The sequence below is a fragment of the Rhinatrema bivittatum genome, chromosome 4 (assembly GCF_901001135.1).
Source record: "Rhinatrema bivittatum chromosome 4, aRhiBiv1.1, whole genome shotgun sequence".
Lineage (NCBI taxonomy): Eukaryota > Metazoa > Chordata > Amphibia > Gymnophiona > Rhinatrematidae > Rhinatrema > Rhinatrema bivittatum.
Window position 1 is genome coordinate 209,714,093 of NC_042618.1, and position 20,369 is coordinate 209,734,461.

At 48.3% G+C, this 20,369-nt stretch overlaps 1 long non-coding RNA gene across 2 annotated transcripts in view; it reads right to left on the minus strand.

Annotated features, from left to right (window-relative positions):
* The window catches only part of LOC115089486, a 51,345-nt gene that overhangs the window by 13,439 nt on the left and 17,537 nt on the right, over positions 1-20,369 (minus strand). The window contains exons 2-4 of one of the 2 annotated variants that reach the window (XR_003856112.1): positions 19,761-19,873; positions 8,236-8,306; positions 2,999-3,102 (exon numbers count right to left, since the gene is read on the minus strand). This is a non-coding gene — a long non-coding RNA (uncharacterized LOC115089486). Of the gene's footprint in view, positions 1-2,998; positions 3,103-8,235; positions 8,307-19,760; positions 19,874-20,369 lie in introns of those variants that run through there. The other variant, XR_003856111.1, reaches the window with a different exon arrangement.

Consider the following 20,369-nt stretch of genomic DNA (forward strand, 5'->3'; position numbering starts at 1 on the left):
TTAATTTGTCCAGCGAGTCAGGTGTCTGGCGAGCGGCCAGCTTATCCTTTAAGTGGGTATCCAGGCCTCTGCAGAAGAGAGTCTTGAGACATTTGGGGTCCCAGCAAAGTTCCGCTGCAAGAGTCTTGAATTCTATGGTGAATTCAGCCAGTAATCTGTTGCCTTGCTTCAAGTCCACCAAAGCAAAACCGGCAAAAGAAATACGAGCAGGGTCATCAAAGACGGATTTGAACAAGTCCATAAATCCTTCTATGTCCTGCAAAATAGGGTCCTGGCGTTCTCTCAAGGTAGATGCCCACGACAGGGCTCTTCTATCCAAGGACGACAGGATGTAGGTGGTCTTCGAAAGAGCAGTGGGAAATAAAGTTGGCTGTAAGGTGAAGTGCATGCATACTGGTTCAGAAAGCCCTGGGTCCTCTGGATTTCTCCAGAAAAGTAGATAGGAGCTGCCAGTGGTACAGCATTCTTTAAAGTTACCTCCTGTAACTGACCTTCTTGGTTAGAAGCTGTGTCTTGTATCTTCTGTGTGTGAAGCTGATGGAATGCTGCAGTAAGTTTCTCCAGGGTTTCTTGCTGTTCTGAGATGCATTGAGCCAGGCCCGGTATAGCCTGCAAGGCGGAGAGGTGTGCCGGGTCCATGGGGTTACTGACATCCCATACCTTAAGCTGGATTCCCAGGAGTACTGTTTCTCCAATTTAAAGCCGGATCCACTGGAGTTAGCAATCTGTTAGAGGTTTGCTCCTATGGAAGGGAGGAGTTAGCAATCTGTTATGGTTCAGCTCCCGTGGAGGGAGGCATTAGCAATCTGTTATGTTCTACTCCTCAAGAAGGGAGGAGTTAGCAATCTGTTATGAATCGGCTCCTGTAGAGGGAGAAGTTAACAATCTGTTATGAACTGGCTCCTGTGGAAGAAGGAGTTAGTAATCTGAGATGCTCAGCTCCTGTAGAGGGAGTAGACAACAATCTGTTAAGGTATAGACTGCGGATGAATCTGTTGCTGAAGACTCCTGATGGGGAAGGAGTAGCAATTTGTTACCAGCGGAGTGCTTGGAGAGGGCACTAGGCTGTAGAGGAATGTAGATAGGTGGATCCTTGGGCCGATGGCAGATGACTGCGCCCCCAGGAGGATATCCTGAGAGGGACACCTGGCTAGGCTTGGGTATGGAGACAGACACAGATAGTTCTTTTATTAGACAAGATAGTAGAACCACCAGAGGTGGCAGTAGTGAGCTGATATGCCTGGCAAGGTTGAAGTCCCTCAGGTACTGGAACAGCGATCCCAGGGTGGCTGAGCTGTAGAGAAACTATAGATAGTGAGAAGACAGGGTATGCTGTGTTCATAGCCAGAACTGGATGACAAAACTCACATAAGGTCTTAAGGAAGCTCAGTAGCTGGAAAGGGTTAGGCCCTCGAGGAGCGAGTACCTGGTTCCAGGGAAAGCTCTGAGAGAGCAATGGTAACACACAAATGTCTGTATCTGCGATAGCTTCCAGGCAGTAGAGAATCTTCAGAGTGTTCAGGAACATGGGCCCTTGAGGAGCGAGTACTGGTTCCTATCTGCAATCTGAAATAAAGAAAAGAGAGCGAGGCCCCCGAGGAGCGGGTACCCCTGGTAAGTCCGAGGAGGCAGAGTAGCTTGGGAGAAAAGCCGAAGCAATCCCCAGCAATCCCCTTGCTAACTCAATTCGTTAGCAAATACTGAGACCTTTTATATTGGAAGCGGATGACATCATCCCAGGGGAACGCCCCCCAAGTTTCGCGCCCTTGCTGGTACATCAATCGGAGCTCGCGAGCGTGCATGCCCTACGTCATCAGGCAACATGGCGGATCTGCAGCATCGTGCCGGTCCGGGGACGCCAGAGGGAGATGGCAAGAAGACGCCGCGGCAGCTAACTGTCCATCAGACCCGGAGGGAGTTGCCACAGAGGTAAAGAGGGCAGAGTGAGGGCGTCGAGCAACGACGGATGCAACAAAGACCTTCATCAAATGCTTGAAACCCTCATTCTCCACTACCTGCAAGGGCTGGTCCTCAAGGGCAATCATTTGCCCAATGCTCCTGGTTTCAACATTTGAGGCTGCCTGCCTCCTTCCCCTGGATAGCGTTACCTAACACCACCCCATTTCCTCCATGGTGGGTTGTCACTTCTGACACATGGCAGAGGGCAACTGGTCTGCCACCTGACTGCTAGAAGAGGCTGAGGGCGTGGGATGACTCTGCTCCTTTTCAACCACTTTACACTGCCTGGAAAAAGGGGTCCCCTGACTGGTACTGCCACCATCCCCAGATGGCAGTACTGTTGGGTGTTCCTTCTGCATATGATGCATCATGCCAAATTTAGTTAGATGTCCCATTTGCTTGCCTCTGCTAATAGCTCTGTCACAGTAATTACACTGAGCAAAACGTGGGTCCTCCGTCACTTTAAAGTGGCTCCAGATCACAGGTTTCTTTCGTGATCCCTTCTCTATAGCCTTCGGGATGGATACTGGCACTGGAGTTGAAGTAGTGGGTGCAGCCTGAGAAGCAATGTCAGGGGCATCAGTCACACTCTGTGCCTGCGCTGATTGCTCTTCCTCCTCCTCATCATCATCATCAGTTTCATCTCTCCCCTGCAGCACTGAAGTGGAGGCTAAGGCAAAACTAACTAATCCTCCTAAACCTTCTTCAGCTACTACTTCTTCCATTTCTGATGAGAATGCCACATAATTATTTCAGTTTTGTCTATATTTAGGCTAAGTTTCATTTGAGTAAGCAATTGTTTAATAATGTTAATATACATCTCCGTCATTTTGTATGCCTGTTCTAACGTGTCATTGATCGGTATAATAATCTGAATGTCAACGGTGTAAATGTAGTATGTTAAACCTAATCTGGACAGAAGGTGACAGAGCGGGAGCAAATATATATTAAAGAGAGTAGCCGAGAGGGAGGATCCTTGCGGTACTCCAGTGTCTAACATTATTGTATCAGATGTAGAATTGTTCATAGTTACCTGATATGATCTATTGCTCAGATAGGAAGTAAACCATTGCAGTGTTTTTCCATTGATCCCAATTTCAGTAAGTCTTCGGATAAGACTTTTGTGGTTGACTGTGTCAAATGCTGCAGAAAGAGATTGAGTAATATGAGGAGATATCTGTTTCATTATCAAAACCTCTCAACACTGTGGGGCAGATTTTAAAAGCCCTACACGTGTAAATCTGGCTGGATTTATGTGATCAGGGGATTACGCGTGCCGAGCCTATTTTGCATAGGCCTGGTGACGCGCGCAAGCCCCGGGATGTGCATATGTCCCGGGGCTTTGAAAAAGGGACGGGAAGGGTGCGGGGATGTGGACGGGACGCCGGTCTGGGGACGGGACCGAGGCCTCCGGCACAGCGGCTGTGCCGGGGGATCATGCATCGGCAGCTGGCTGGTGCGCGCAAGTTACGCTTGCCAGAGGCAGGCGTAAATAACAAAATAAAGGTAGGGGGAGATTTAGGTAGGGTTAGGGTTAGGGTTAGATAGGGGAAGGGTGGGGAAGGTGGGGGGAGTGGAAGGAAAGTTCCCTCCAAGGCCGCTCTGATTTCGGAGCGGCCTCGGAGGGAACAGGGAAACCCATCGGGGCTCCCCTAGGGCTCGGCGCGCGCAAGGTGCACAAGTGTGCACCCCCTTGCGAGCACGACCCAGGGTTTTATAATATGCGCATGGCTGTGCACGCATGTTGTAAAATCGGGCATAGATTTGTGCGCACCAGGTTGTGCGCACAAATCTATGCCCGTGCGTAGCATTAAAATCCGGCCCTGTATCTGACAGTGAGAGGAGTAGGGTTTCTGTATTAAAATGTCTTCTAAAACCAAACTGCGTGGGGTAAATGATTAGAGATGTGAATCGTGTGCCAGATCGTCTTAACCATCAGATTTGGCTGGGGGGGGGGGGAAGAATCTGATCGTCAAGATATGTGAATTGGAATCGTTTCTGATTCCAATTCACATCGCAAATTTTTTTTTAAGTGAGGCCCGCGCCGCTAAAAAAAAACACCCACCCGACCCTTTAAATCGACCCCCCCCCTCCCGACCCCCCCCAAAACCTTTTAAAATTACCTGGTGGTCCAGGGGGGCCTCGGGGAGAGGAGAGATCCAGGGGGGCCTCGGGAAGAGATTTCCCGTTCCCAGGCATCAGCTGTTCTAAAAATAAAATGGCGCCGATGCACCTTTGCCCTTACCATGTGACAGGGTATCTGTGCTATTGGCCGGCCCCTGTCACATGGTAGGAGCACAGTGCTCCTACCATGTGACAGGGGCCTGGGAACGGGAAATCTCTTCCCTAGGCCCCCCTGGATCTCTCCTCTCCCCGAGGCCCCCCTGGATCTCTCCCCGAGGCCCCCCCGAGGCCCCCCTGGACCACCAGGTAATTTTAAAAGGTTTTGGGGGGGTCAGGAGGGGGGGTCGATTTAAAGGGTCGGGTGTTTTTTTGTTTTTTTTTTGCGGCGCGGGCTTCACTTAAAAAAAAAGGGTCGGGAGGGTGGGGGGTTGATTTAAAGGGTCGGGTGGGTTGTTTTTTTTAGCGGCGCGGGCCTCACTTAAAAAAAAAGGATCGGGAGGGTGGGGGATCGATTTAAATGGTCGGGTGGGTTTTTTTTTTTTATCGGGCCATCGGCGCCATTTTAATTAGTGGCAGCCAAAATGGCACCGATGGCCCGAGAGTGGGAGATCGCGCCGGGACCCCCCCCCCCCACTGGACCACCAGGTAACTTAACATTTTGGGGGGGTTCGGGAGGGTGGGGGAGGGTAAGGAATTGGTTTTAAAGGGTCGGGGTGGGTTTAGGGGTTGTTTTGGTGTGCCGGTTTTCCTGCCCTCCCCCAAATAATTCCCATGACCTATTTAACGATACAATACAAATGCCCCTGACGATAAATCGGGGGCATTTGTATTGTATCGTGCACTCTAACGATTTTGGACGATTTTAAAATTATCTGACGATAATTTTAATCGTTCAAAAACGATTCACATCCCTATAAATGATGTCGTTAGATTCCAGGTGTTCAGAAAGTTGTCTTAACACCACCTTTTCAATTAACTTGGCAATGAATGTTAAATTTGAAATTGGATGATAGTAGCTTAGAACTGTGGGGTCTAGATTCTTTTTTTTTTTTATTATTGGTCTAATTATTGCGTGTTTTAGAGTATCTGGTAAAATGCCTTCCTCAAGCGATTTATTAATGATTAAAGTAATGGTGGGGACAATTACCTGGGTGAGTTGTTTAAGTGCAGTTGTCGGTATGTCATCTAATGGATGATTTGCAGGGTTTAAATGTGATTGGTTCTACACATGATTGACTTTTATTGAGATCAAGTGAGATATTACATTGTAGGGATGTGAATCGTTTTAGGACGATTAAAATTATCGTCCGATAATTTTAATATCGTCTTAAACCGTTATGGAACACAATACAATAGAGATTCTAACGATTTATCGTTATAAATCGTTAGAATCGTGAGCCGGCACACTAAAACCCCCTAAAACCCACCCCCGACCCTTTAAATTAAATCCCCCACCCTCCCGAACCCCCCCCAAATGAGTTAAATAACCTGCGGGTCCAGCGGCGGTCCGGAACGGCAGCGGTCCGGAACGGGCTCCTGCTCCTCAATCTTGTTGTCTTCAGCCGGCGCCATTTTCCAAAATGGCGGCGAAAATGGCGGCGGCCATAGACGAACACGATTGGACGGCAGGAGGTCCTTCCGGACCCCCGCTGGACTTTTGGCAAGTCTCGTGGGGGTCAGGAGGCCCCCCACAAGCTGGCCAAAAGTTCCTGGAGGTCCAGCGGGGGTCAGGGAGCGATTTCCCGCCGCGAATCGTTTTCGTACGGAAAAGGGCGCCGGCCATACGCGTATGGCCGGCGCCATTTTCCGTATGGAAAATGGCGCCGGCAGGAGATCGACTGCAGGAGGTCGTTCAGCGAGGGTTCCGGCGCCTCGCTGAACGACCTCCTGCAGTCGATCTCCTGCCGGCGCCATTTTCCGTACGAAAACGATTCGCGGCGGGAAATCGCTCCCTGACCCCCGCTGGACCTCCAGGAACTTTTGGCCAGCTTGTGGGGTGCCTCCTGACCCCCACGAGACTTGCCAAAAGTCCAGCGGGGGTCCGGAAGGACCTCCTGCCGTCCAATCGTGTTCGTCTATGGCCGCCGCCATTTTTCGCCACCATTTTGGAAAATGGCGCCGGCTGAAGACAACAAGATTGAGGAGCAGGAGCCCGTTCCGGACCGCTGCCGTTCCGGACCGCCGCTGGACCCGCAGGTTATTTAAGTCATTTGGGGGGGGGTTCGGGAGGGTGGGGGATTTAATTTAAAGGGTCGGGGGTGGGTTTTAGGGGGTTTTAATGTGCCGGTTTTGCGATTTTTCGATTTTTCGATTTTTCACGATTTTTCACGATATTTTACCCCCCCAAACGGCAACAATACGATTCCCTCCCCCTCCCAGCCGAAATCGATCGTTAAGACGATCGAGGACACGATTCACATCCCTATTACATTGTAGTAAAAAATGGTCTGACCTGGAACTGGAGTATATTTTACTGAGGAATTACATTTAATTTTATCATTGATAAAAATTAAGTCTAAAGTGTTACTCGCCCCGCTCGCGGCTGTCCTGCGCATGGGCCTGCTCACATTCATGGTTCCACAGCCGGTCCCGGGACAACCTCCCTTGCGGTAGTTGCCAGCCCTGCCAGGCCCCGGCGTCCCGCGGCAGCAGTCGCCGGGCCTTCCACTGTGCACCAGGTCTCATGCCGAGGCTCGGCGTCCTCTACCATGTTAGCCACGCCCCTTCGCGCACGTGGACAGCCTGGACTCATGTAGGGCCAAGGGCGGGTATTAGCTATGCGGCGCGTCCTGATTGATCCCTTGATATAAGGAAGTTCCTGTCTATGCTTCCTTGCCTTGGCAATCGGGTCGGTTTGTTCTAAGATTGCCTCTGTGTTTGTTCCTACTCTTACCTATTCCTAGTCTCGTTCCAGGATCCTTCTGTTCCAGTTCTGTTCCTGACTTGTTCTTGCATCCTAGTTCCTGCGTCCTGCTTGTTCCTGTGTTCGTCTATCTGTCTACCCTCCAACTGTCTTACTGGTACTGACCTCAGCTTGCTCCTGACCTGCCTGCCTGCCTGCCGCCTGCCTCAAAGACCTCAGCTTGTTCCTGACCTGCCTGCCTGCCTGCCGCCTGCCTCAAGACCTCAGCCTGCCTTTGACCTCGTCTGACCTCCGGTACCTGACCCCTACTTTACTGACCATTCCTCGGTCTGACCTCTGGATCTTGAACTTTGCCTGCCTGACCTTGTCTCCAGATTATGGCTCTGTTCCTCGCCTTGTCATCACCAACTCTGTTCTGGTTCTCCTTGTTCCAACCAGCCTCCAACTTCGAACCCGATCGCGCTCCCCCTGTGTCCATGGGCATGCCGGACTTTCATTCTCTCAGGAGACCCTGCGAGGCCCACTTAAGTCCAAGCGGCCCAGGTCCCTACGGGCCCCTCCCGCGGGGACCTCGGGCTTCCAGTGGTGAAGCTCTTCATAGCCTCTGTCTCCTCCAGTGCTCCGGCCCCTGGGGGCAGTTACCTCCTGTTCCCTTTCAGGACAAGGGTCCATCACCGAGCACAACATAGAGTATGTCCTGCTTTGTGCGACGCATTGTTAGTTAATAAATTAAAGCCCAGGGCTGTCAGGGCATCTAAGAGAATTTGACAAGTAGGTGCTAGGGATATTACGTCCATGTGTAAGTTAAAATCACCAATGATAATGGGAGATTTATTGTGGTTGAGGTTGGAGGCGAAAAATTCTATCAGTGGGGAGATGTTATGGTCTAGAAGACCTGGTGGACAATATAATAAACAAATCTGTAAATCAATAGAATCAAATAATGCAACTTCATATTGCTGAGATAGATTATGTGGAAGATTTTTCATCATACGTTTTTTCTTAACTATTAACATAAGGCCCCCACCCCAACGAATTGCTCTTGGTATGGAAAAAATATCATATTGGCCATTATCTATTTGATTGGTAATCACATTATCAGTATTTTTTAGCCAAGTTTCAGTTATAGCAATGAAATCAGGCTTGACTTCATATAATAAATCAGAAATTAAAATAGACTTTTTTGTCAATGATTGAGCATTGATTAGCAGAAATAAAAAGAACAGGCAGTTAGTGAGGAAGTCTTTGAGAGGGATAGTCACCAGATTCCGTTGAATTGATGATCTTACTTTATATGCAGATGGAGTTATCTTCAGCTTGCCAGGAACACTCATATTGTTTGAGCCTTGGTAGATACAGTCTGGAATTGGAAAAGAGTTATTAGTAATCATGGTAAGGCAGAATAAACAAATTGTTATGAAGCAAAGTTGCTCGTTGTTAGCAGGGTCAGCATGAAGGGGCACATAAAGGGGCGGGCTCCTTTGTTGCGCACCTTTGGCGCGCAACACCTGGCACACAGTGCCAGAGGCCAGATGCCGCGCTTATGACCCCCTCAGCACCCTGGGATGACGTCACTAGGGCGGGTCAGCTACCAAGGGTGGAACAGTGCGGTCAAAGATGATCCGGGGCGGCTGGAGAAAGCGGCAACAGCAGGCAAAGTAAAGCCTCAGCTGTTTTTTGAGGCAGGCATTGAGCAGCAGCAGTGGAAGTCTCTCAGAGGCCTGATGCCGCGCTTATGATTCCCTCGGCGCCTCTTGTGCTACTTCAGGCAGGCAGGCCTTCATTTTCAGGTCCTTCTCATGTCGCTTTTCAGGAACAATTCTACCCTCTTCAGCCCTCTTATAGTTTTCACTTCCTGCCACTACCCTCAGTGTCCATGCCCTCCAAAGGCACTAGACACCGCTGCAGAGGAGCATAAGACTGGACCACTGCAAGGCACCGGAGTCACTCAGGGCCGGTGCAAGGATATTAGGCATCCTAGGCAAACCTTACAGCTTGGCACTCCCTCCCCCACCTCTCCATACACAAATTTAAATTATGCATTTATAACAACATATTTTACATAAAAATAATATTCAGAGGTAAAAATAATATACACATTGTTGTGATAGTTGCATGCACTGTTGTGATGCCAACAAGAAAACTTTGCAACTTGGAATTCATTTGGCATTAGACCTATTGTAACATGTTTTGTGTGGGCATGGTCCTCCAGTATCAACACAATACTATCTACAAACATTCAACCCTACCTATGAAAAGGAATACGGCAAATATTACACCAGAATCTAAAATATCACTACACCTCCTATCCAGGACCGGTGCAAGGGGATTAGGTGCCCTGCGCTGCTGCCCCCCCAAGTCGCAGCCCTGACTCCTACCGTTCACGAGTGGCAGCAGCAAAGAGGAGTGGAGATTCGAATATCCACTCCTCTTTGCCGCCACCGTTCGCACCGCCTAATGGTTGGCGCCCTAGGCCCATGCCTAGCCTGCCTAGTGCTTCCGCTGGCCATGTTCCTATCAGGAAAACAGAACAGGCCAAACTACTACAGATCCCTACAGAGAAACCCATGCTAACAGAATGCTTTATCTCAGCCTCACATACAGAACACAAACCCTCACCAAATACAGACTAAAGCCACCATAAGTATAAATAGAAGTGTGCAGACAAAAACTGAACTGTAAAACGCAACATGCAATAATGGAAAACCAAAAATGTCACCATTCCTCATGCAACATCAAACAATAAAATCAAGATATATAAATTATTAATCATATTAGTAAAATTATACGAATAAACTAATTTCAAAACAGTTGATGAATAGAATATCCAATAATTAAAGACTCCTGCAAATTTTGAAAGCTTTCCCAAACACCAACAAAATATTTCAGAATAGCAGACACACCAAACACCAACCAATAATTAAAAATAAGGATAAAAAATCTCCCGCTCTCCATACCTGGGAACTTTTAATTTTCAGTCTGAGTTTGTCATAGATTAGTGGGAGGAGGCAGAGGCTGCTTTATACAGACTTTCTCCTCTCTCTCACATACACATGCTCCAACACATGCATGCATACCCGTTTACTCTACATATTCATACACACACACTCACCCTCTCCTCCACATGCTCTCTCTCTCTCTCTCTCTCTCTTTCTCTCTCACACACATGCTCTCTCCTCTATATGCTTTCACATACACTTGCTCTCTCTCCCCTACATGCTCTCTCAAACACACACACACAGACATGTTGTCTCTCCCCCTCATGCTCTCTCTCCCCCCCCCCCACAGGTTCTCACCCCACACGCTCTCTCTTCCTCACAAGCTCTCTCACACACACATGCTCACACCCATACTCTCTCTTCTAGGTGTAGGCAGTCCTTGGACTTCCATGGCATCAGGAAGCCTCCACTGTCTTCCTTGTTGAGCAGAGATGCTGCCTCTGTTCAGCCACATGGCCCAGCCATTGCTGCATCTTTTCTCCTGCGCGGCCTGGCCAATGCTGCTTTTCTTCAGCTGCGCAGCGCAGCTGATCCTGCCTCGCTTCAGCCACGTGACTTAGCCAGTCCTGCCTCACTTCAGCTGCACGGCCCAGCCAATGCTGCAATTGACTCTCTCAGTCTCTTCTTCCAGGCTGCTCCTTCAAGCTGCGATGATTGTGCATCCTTCTTCTTGCATGTGCAGGCCCTCAACACATTTCCTCTTCCAGTCCTCGAGGGCTGGAAGAAGGAGGTCCAATCAGTGAATCACCTAGGTACTGCAGCTGTCATCGGTGTCAGGAATCGGGACAAAGTTATTTCTCAATTTCCAGCAGGTCCAATGGAAGTAGTAGGTGGCTGCTGGGCTGCCCCCAAACCTGTGGCACCCTAGGCAGTCGTCTAGTTCACCTAGTGCTTCCACTGAAACCACTGGAGCCACTCTCCAAAATGAGAGGATGCACTAGGAAGCATTAAAGTTTAATTCTATATGTACTATATCACCTTTTATTATAAAGAATTGCAACATTCACCATTGAAAATTTATTTGAATCAAGTGTGTCCCTTGCTTCTACAAACTACTGGTGAGTCTGGCAATGTATCTTCTGCAATTCCTCAGTGCTTAGGTAATATGCTGCCTCTTCCTCTTCAAGATGATCATCTAATCCCTCTAGAGTAGGCAGGCTTCTCGTTTTGGTGAGGTTATGAAGCATGCAGCAGGCTAGAAAGATGTCACAGATCTTTGTGGGGTTATAGAGAAGACATCCCCCAGATCTGTCCAGGCAGTGGAAACATGTTTTGAGTAGACCAAAGGTTCTCTTGATGACTGCACTAGACTGTCATTGGGCCTTATTGTAGCACATACCTAGTCTGTTGGTACACCAGCAGGATCATGAGCCTGATATCCTTTATCACCTGTAAGAGAGGAGGCAGAGAATAGCTGAGTGAGATATCCCATGGTGGTAGACAGCAGAGCTTTTCCCAGTTAGAGGCTGGAGTGGGCCTCCTGGGCCTTAGTGGTATGTCCAGCTAGATATCAGGGATAGAAAAGCGCAGGAGTTTGTAGCTGTGTGGTTGAAGCAAGAGCAGCACACCTACTTAGAAGCCAGTCTCCAGTGATATGATCTTCTGGAATGGTCATGAAGAATTCCTGACTGTGAGAGGCTATAAGAATCAAGACAGGATCCCAGAAACCTGAGCTTCCATGATGATCCTCTTGACATCACAGACCACCTGCATGTTGAGGGAGTGGAAACCCTTGTGGTGGCGGAAGGTGGCCTTGATACCCGCTGGTACCTTTATAGGGACATGAGTGAAATCCGTAGCCCCCAAAATCAAAGAGAAGCATGCAATTTGGTAGAAACCATACTATACTTTAGCCAAGTACAGTATATTCAGTGAAAGATTAATTCTGCTGAATGTTGGGCTAAAGTTAACCAGATGATCTTAATTAGATAACTTTGTCACTGGCCGGCTTATTCAATACTGAATGCCTAAGGAGCTGTTATAATGGTTAAGACTCAATTTCTTTTCTTCTTCGGGCCTAGTTTTACTTGATTTTCCATTATTGTCAAAAAAAAAAAATATATATATATATAACTAAAATGAAACAATATGGGGTTTTCTCTCTGTTCTTTGCCCGGTTATTAGTTTTAAGCCTTCAGGTATAAGTTTTAGCTGACTTGTTTCCACATGTGTTACTTCATTCAGATGCTTATCTTTGGATTAGGAATAGTTAGTACTTGCAGTTCTAATCAAGTCATTGCTCTGAGCAATTCTCGTTGCTCCTTTGAGCTTGTTCCTACATTTATGTATGAAATGAATAACTTCACCTGCATTAGCACAGGAGCTGAGGCAGTTCTGCCTGGGTAACAGAATTCTGCTGTGGGGGATGAGCAGCACAGCTCTGGAAGTCACTCCCGGTTGTTACCGTATGCTACAAGAAGCCTGTGACCTGCACATGGGACTCCTTTCAAATGCTCTCTGTGGGGAAAATCTTAATCACCAATTAATTTACTGGACCGGCGTTAAAGGTGACACAGGTCTCTATGGCCTGACCACTGGCCTCCACTTGTATATAGGACATGGAGTATCCGGTAATCGGGTCACTCTTTCTGTCTCACACCCTTAGTCAGTAGGCGGCAGTGGGTTGATAAAACATCTGCAGCTGACCGTGTCAGAGATAGCCTGTAGCCCATAAACCAAAACATATATTTTTTTTTTTGTTTACTGTTGAAACCATGAGCCCTTATTCCATTCCCGTCCAGGATACTGTCCGCAAGCAGGCTGAAGGCAGAGCTCACCCATGAGACAATGCCAGTAACAAAGCAGTTTAAATGAAACCAGGCTCATAGGAATAATCTTTGCACTCCACACTGCAGTTTATAGAAACTTTGCAGCTTCCCCCTCCCCCAGGCAAAGTTTTTAATTACTGGCGTTATCTGAGCAGTGCAGTCAGGCTTGGGACTGGTTAGGGAGGAATTGAAAGCACTATATGATTAAGACTAGCAGAGGTGGATGGCTTAATCATTCTCAATACCTTCCCCTCACCCCCATGCAAGTTTATTGCTTCATAGCTTTGCACCCTTCCCCCACATCTCTCATTGCATCAGTCTCACAAGGATTCACAATCAGGTACATTTGCTGCTGGCATGGAATTCCATGTATACAATATAATTTGTTAGGTCTCTTCTGTCACTCCATCAGTCACGCTGAAAAACTCTCCTTTCTCTCACCACTTAGAAATCTCTGGTGGCTCTCTCTCTCCTCTTTTACCTCAACTCGCACTATCCCAAACATTGTTGTATCCCAAAATCTGAATTTAAACAAACAAAAAACCCCCCCAAAAATCCCCGACTCTGCAGCCAGGGGTGGATTGTGGCATAAAATCAGCCAGGGATAGGGGGGAGGACCAGATATGGTGAAAGATGTAGGCGGGGGGGAGGATTGTATTCTCCACCAGTGTCTTAATCGCCCTCCCTCCTCATCACCTCATTGCTGGGACTATGGTTCCTGTTAGCTAAACAGTGTGCCAAGACATGCTGGTGGTACCTTCAGACCTGATCAGGTGACGGTCTACCATGGAAAAGTCATCACTACCCGATGCTCAGATCCAGATCAGCACCTGGGCTCTGCTCTCAGCACCTCATAGAAACAAGCGACACTAGCGCTGGTGCTTAAAATGAGTGGGAACTCCTTTCTGAGAACACATGTAATCATGCATGCCTCTTTCTCCTAGCTACAGCATGAGCCCTGGAGTGTGGTAATATACGGGCCAATACAGTAAAGTCTGCGGGAGAGCGGGCGAAAGTCCACTCTCCCGGCGCGCGCACCGGCAAGTGGCCAGTGCGCGCGATTCAGTATTTAAATTAGGTCCGGTGGTAGATCCGGGTAAAAGGAGGCACTAGGGACACTAGCGCGTCCCTAGCGCATCCTTTTTGACAGGAGCAGCGGCTGTCAGCGGGTTTGACAGCCGATGCTCAATTTTGCCGGTGTCGGTTCTCGAGCCCGCTGACAGCCACCGGCTTGGAAACCGGACGCCGGCAAAATTGAGCGTCCGGTTTTCGGCCCGACAGCTGCGGGCTGAATTCAAATTTTTTTTTTTTTTTTTTTTTTACTCTTTGGGACCTCCGACTTAATATTGCTATGATATTAAGTCGGAGGGTGCACAGAAAAGCAGTTTTTACTGCTTTTCTGTGCACTTTCCCAGTGCCGGAAGAAATTAGCGCCGACCTTTGGGTCGGTGCTAATTTCTGAAAGTAAAATGTGTGGCTTGGCTGCACATTTTACTTTCTGTATCCCGCACGCATACCTAATAGGGCCATCAACATGCATTTGCATGTTGAGAGCGCTATTAGGTGCCGCGGGTTGGATGCGCGTTTTCCTCCCCATACTGAATAAGGGGTAAGGGAAAACATGCGTCCAATAGCAGGCTAAAAGTGCGCTCCAACGGAGCGCACTGTACTGTATCGGCCTGATAATGAGCAGCATACAGGGCATGAAGAACTGGGCTCTGCTTTGCATGCGGCACCTCCTCATCTTCCCCATCCCAACCTCCTCTGTCTTATTGCCAGGCAGCTCGAGAAAGGGAGAGAGTGCACTGCGCAAGGGATGCAACTCACTCATGAATGCTGGGAGCAGTCTAGTGGAGGAGATCTGGCAGTCACATGTAGCAGTCAAAGTAACTATCAAAGCCCAGCTGTCCTCACTACTGTTAGTGCTGTGGACCCTTGGGCCGGGGCGAGGGTTGGCGCCACCGCCGAGGGATGGCCCCCAGTGGTCCTCGTCGCCGGAAGGAGGTACTGGTGAGGAAGACCCGGCTGGTGCTTCACCTATACCAGCCCTCATTCTCCTCAGGTTGAGCCCTTGGGTGCCGGGGCCGGCAGGACTTAGGGTGCGGGCCTCTTCGGTGAAGAGGAGTCCAGGAGCAGGCCTAGGCGGCTGCGGGGAACCGGGTCGAGGCTGGCGGAGTACAGACGAAGGCGAGCTCGGTCCAGAAGTCGAGGCAGGCAGCGAAGGTGCAATACAGAAAGCCAAGCCGGAGGTCAGGGGCAGGCAGCAGACGAGCAGAGATGAGGAACCAAGCCAAAGGTCAGGACAGGCAGCAGAAGAGCAGAATCAGGAAACCAAAGCTGAAGTCAGAATCAGGAGGACAAGCCAAGAAGAGGAATGCAGAAATCAGGAACAAGGAGGGACGCAGAATCAGGAACAGCAGGAACTCAGGATCAGGAGCAGCAGGAACTCAGGATCAGGAACAGCAACCACCACGCACTCCTAGGGAGCAGGACTTGTTACAAAGGCAAGGTTCTGGGGACTGAGCCAGGGTTTAAATACCCCTGAGTTGTGATGCCATCTTCAGGGGCTGGGTCGCCGTTTTCTGCCACAGCCCCTTTAAGAGTCGGGCAGTCCCGTGCGTGCGCCTAGGGAGGCGCATGCGAAGAGGAAGTCGGCGGCGTCCAGAGCCGCGCGGGGGAAGCGCCGTCGGCCGGCTTGGGCCTGGGGCATGCTGTGCCGAGTACAGGAAGCCCCGCCGAGTGTCGAGGCAGATAGGGGGGGACCAGCTGCGGGTTGCAGCGGCCGGGATTCCCAACAACAACTACACCCACATCACTTCTCCTGCACTTATAAATAAGAGCGAGATGGCTCATTGTGATGGATTTGTGAGTGTCTCTCTGCCCCCTCTCTCCAGTTGCTTTAAATTTGGAAGAACAACTGGTGGGACTTTCAGTGCTTCCTGATCTCTTTTATTTGGTCATAGAAATCCACATTGTCTGCACCCCGGAGGTTGATGTCCCACACAATTTTGCTAATGTAGGAAGGTCTTAGACTCAAAAGGTGAGGAAGCACTGCACTACAGGCTCCTCTTCCTACACACCTGACTGGCCCATTAACCCAATTTCTAAACATTCCACTGCTTGGTCTCACACTAGATTTCTTAGTTTTCCCCAAGTCCAACATGTCTTGTCAGCTCTACACTTCTCCTTCAAAGCTGGTTAGTTTTCTAACCCAGTATCTTTTTTTTTTTTCGTTTTATGAACAAGACAACTCTTACCCCTCTTCAGAGAACATTGCCAGTCCCAGTTACAATTCCAATGCAGGCATTTGTCAGAATTCGGCACCTATGGTCATGTAAAAAAGTGTGCCGTCGCCCTGTATATAACACAGGCACCAAGAGCTGGAAGACTCTGTTAAATATTTTTTAAATTTATTTATTTGGTGACCCTTTGGGACATGGGATTAAGAGTAGGATCAGAGCTTAGCATTGCCTAATTACGTCTCCTCTGAGATTGCTGGAATGAAGCGCTCCAGTATGCTGAAAGGCAGACAGAGAGAGAGGTCAGTGTGACATTTTGAGTTAGAGTTTGACGGAATCGGAGTTATTGTGTTTTTCCTATTCCTGGGTGCCAGGGCCTCACTTTCCTGGTAACACAGACTAGGAAGGAGAAGATAACCTTCTAGTACACAACCTGTCTGGTATGGTTGTCTCATATTTTAATTAAGATGATTTTTTATTTATTTATTTTGGGGAGTTTTCTTGTGAATCACTAGTCCTGGTTCAGGGTGGGGGAAGGATAGAAATAGAGAAGACCTGCTGACTCTCTGTCATACCTAATGGTTGGACATTTATGGCTTCAACTGGCTTCCACTCCTGGCAAGATTTCTTTTTTTGTGACAGCTACTGGTACTGCTTGTCTTACTGACAGGCTGAGATGACTCTGTAGCAACAACCAATCCTCTGCCCCTGCTATTTTTCTGCCAATCCTTCCTCTCCACTTTGCTAACAGTGACATGATGGAATTGTATGTGGCTATTGGGGTTTTTGATGTCACATGGCAGGAAGGCTGCTGTACCACTCACCAATATCACTCTAATACTGACTGTGTGTCTGGCACACAAACATTCAATCAAGTTGACAGACTGAGTTCTCTTCAGTGCTTAGCAAGCACAGTGCCAAGTTGCCAAGCAGTTAGTGGCTTGCTAATGGCACAGACTCAGACTCTGTTTGGCTAGGGTTATCTCTCACAGTGTGTGTAAAAATGTTTTTATCATTCACACACACACACACACACACACACATACACAGTAAATGTGTGTGCACTACTGATTTAACTCCATTTGCACACATAAAAACGCTGTCAGAGAAAAAACTGGCAAGGCTGCTCTTCGCAGTCAAGCAGTGCACTATGCAGTCAGAGACAAACACATCACTGCTTTTTGTTCACTGGTAGCACTTCTTTATTTCAACTGCCCTTTGCTCTTCTCCAGTGAACAGACAAAATGCAGCAGCACCTCTGTCTCTCTCTCAAACAGTGAGAGCACTATGACTGCAGCAGTGAAGATAAGAAAAAGCCCTTTGCCAATGCCAAAATTCTTCTCACACCTTCTTTTTTTAAACCTTTTATTTGACTCTAAGAAAACTTCTGAAAAGATAACCTTTCCTTATGAAATCCAACAGAGATAATAGTTTTTAGCACATGCCCAGACTTTTTTTTTGGAAGTACATCAACATCACTTTATCCAGATTCCAGCTATAGGCTACTTTAAAAAATGCTTCACCTTGATTGCTCTTCCATCCCATCTACTTGCCTACTTCTCCAACCTCTGCTCTGGCCAGGCTGTTACCTTACACATGCATTGCTTGATTACTATAATTATCAGTCTCACTACAGCACTTTTCAATGTGCCATAGACTTGAATGGGAAACATATACAAATGAAACATCTTTTGTTTAAACTTATGGGCTCAAAAATGAAACAAAAATGGTCTCATTGCATTTTACCTAGCTTGATTCAAATAAATTCACATCCCTTCCAGGCAACCTGCAGGGGAGAGGAAGGGAGGAGCTGGATAACACAGAGGTTAGTGTTATACTGCAATGGATGGGAGCGCTAGGAGGTGCACCCCAGTATGAGACAAGTGGTGTGTGCCCCTGCGGTGAGACAAGTCCAAGTCTGGGAAGGACTCAGGAGACGAGACGAGGACTTGTAGTTGAAGATCCAAAGAGATGAGGACTTGTAACTGAAGGTCCAAAGAGGTCCAAAGAGGACTTGTAACTGAAGATCGAATGAGATGAGGACTTGTAACTGAAGATCGGATGAGACAAGGACTTGTAACTGAAGATCGGAAGAGACGAGGACTTGACACAGAAGAGACAAAGACTCTCAGGGACCTGCGCCGAGCACGCCCTCCACAGCCAGTTAAGGCCAGGCACGAGCCACGCCACGGACAGGCTTACACAAGAGTTCATTCTTGGAGAGGGGCAAGGGCAAGGAGCTCTGGACCAAGAATGGGTGCAGGGATCTGGTTCAGGTTCTGATTCAGGTTTAAAACAAGGTCCCGGAGACTTGCACTGCTGAGAAGATCAGAAACATGGTGGCTCCTCAGCGACGACCACTGGAATCCCACCGAGTGCCCTACAGACCCCAGCCGGGATGGTCGCGGACCACTCGGCCACTGCATGCCCTACACAACCCCGCTGGACTGGTCGCGGACCATGCAGGGATGGGATAGTGGAGCCACATGAGACATCAAACTGGAACACGGACATCAAGGCTGGAATGGAACATCAAGACTGGAACGGAACATCAAATGAAGATACCAGAAATGTGGAATGGGATCCCAAGCAGATGCCAGGCAGGAGCAGAAGACGGAAGTCCAGAGAAGGGAACTGGCTCCTTGCGAAGGCGAGTTGGAAGTGACTACTGCGCCCTTTTGTAGGGCTCTGCAGGAAACACCCAGGGAGAAGCTTGCAGATGGGCAGCGGCATCCTGCCGCTGAGGAGAGCAGGAGCTGAGCTGGGCCGCAGGGCAGGCCCCGGCATGGGAAGCAGCTTCCCTACCTCAGGAAGGAGCACAGAGGGCGGCTCCTGCAGCTTGAAGACGGTGTCAGCGGCCTCGTGCCGCTGCAGGAGGCCGAAGTCCGTGGCTCCTGCTGCAGTGAAGATGAAAGGCAGGCCGTGGCTCCCAGCCATGCGCAGGAAACGCCGGCAGCCTCCAGGCCGCTGAAGTCACCAGGGAAGGTGAGAGGCCGCTTGTGGGCTAGTTCCCCCAAGCTGAATTGCAACAGTTAGAGCAAAGTAGAGAATATGATTATTATTTTTATTATTTTATATTTAACTCTCATCTTTTCATTGGTAGCTCAAGGCAAGATACATTGTGGATTGCATTTTGTGGTATTCAAAATTTATTGTGACCAGCTTTCAAGTATATAGTATTGCAGGAAATCTTTAAGAATAAATTAATAAATTCTTCTCCTTACTCTATCCCCTCCCCTCTTGTCTTGCAGGGAACAGGAGGAAAGGGGAAAAATTGTAGTGGACAGGGCAGAATATACCAAAGAACATAAGGACATATGAAATGCCGTGCTGGATCAGACCAAGGTCCATTGAGCTCAAAATCCTGACTCTGACAATGGCCAATACAGGTCATAAGTAGCTGGCAGATCCCAGACAGTAAATCTATTTCCTGTTTCTCACTCTCAGGGATAGCAATAGCTTTCCTTAATCTACCTTGCTAATAATGTATTATGAGCTTTTTCTCCGGGAACTTCTCCAAACCTATTTTAAACCCCATTATGCTAGTCACCTTGTCCATATCTTCTGGCAATAGATTCCAAAGCTTGATTGTGCGCTGAGTGAAAAAGTACTTTCTACTATTTGTTTTAAATCTTTTGGTTGTTAGTTTTATGGCATGTCCCCTTGTTTTAGTATTTTTTGAAAGGGTAAGTAACCGGGGGGGGGGGGGGGGGGGGGCTGCTGTAGCGCTGCTGCAAGATGGCTGCCTAAACTTCAAGATTCCTGAGAGAATCGGCTGCCATCACCCATTTTTCTTGGGAATATTTACCCTCATCCAATATTCATTTTCATCTGCGTGGTCTGGATCTAAATCAGGTAAAAGTGAAGCTGCGTTGGTGGGTTTTATCAGGCACTAAACGCTCCAAACAGGATCCTCCAACCCTGGAAAAAGGTGCACAACAAAAAAACATGGTATCAACAGATCTTGTTTTAGAAGAGCTTAAACAGCTTAAAGTAATGATGCAATCTAACATTGATACTACTGCTGCGATTAAAGTTGAGATGACTTCTTTAACAGAGCAGGTCTCAGCGTTTCAGGACCGTTTGACTGAAGCTGGACATAAAATTACATCACTGAATGTTGCAGTGGAGGCCCTCCCAACAGCGGACTCTAAAATTGAGAAGCTTCAATGAGACCTCTCGAAGATCTAGCTAACTGCAATCGCAGAAATAATCTCCGCGTACTGGGTGTCCCTGAAGGTATGGAGCGACAGGATATGGTTGGTTTTCTCTCCACTATGATCCCAGCATGCCTCAATATGCAATTCATTTATCCTCCTGAAATCGAGCGGGCGCGTCAGGTCCTTCGAGGTTGCTCACTAGCTCTACATGTATTTATTTATTAGCTTTTTTATACCAACATTCGTGGGTACATCAT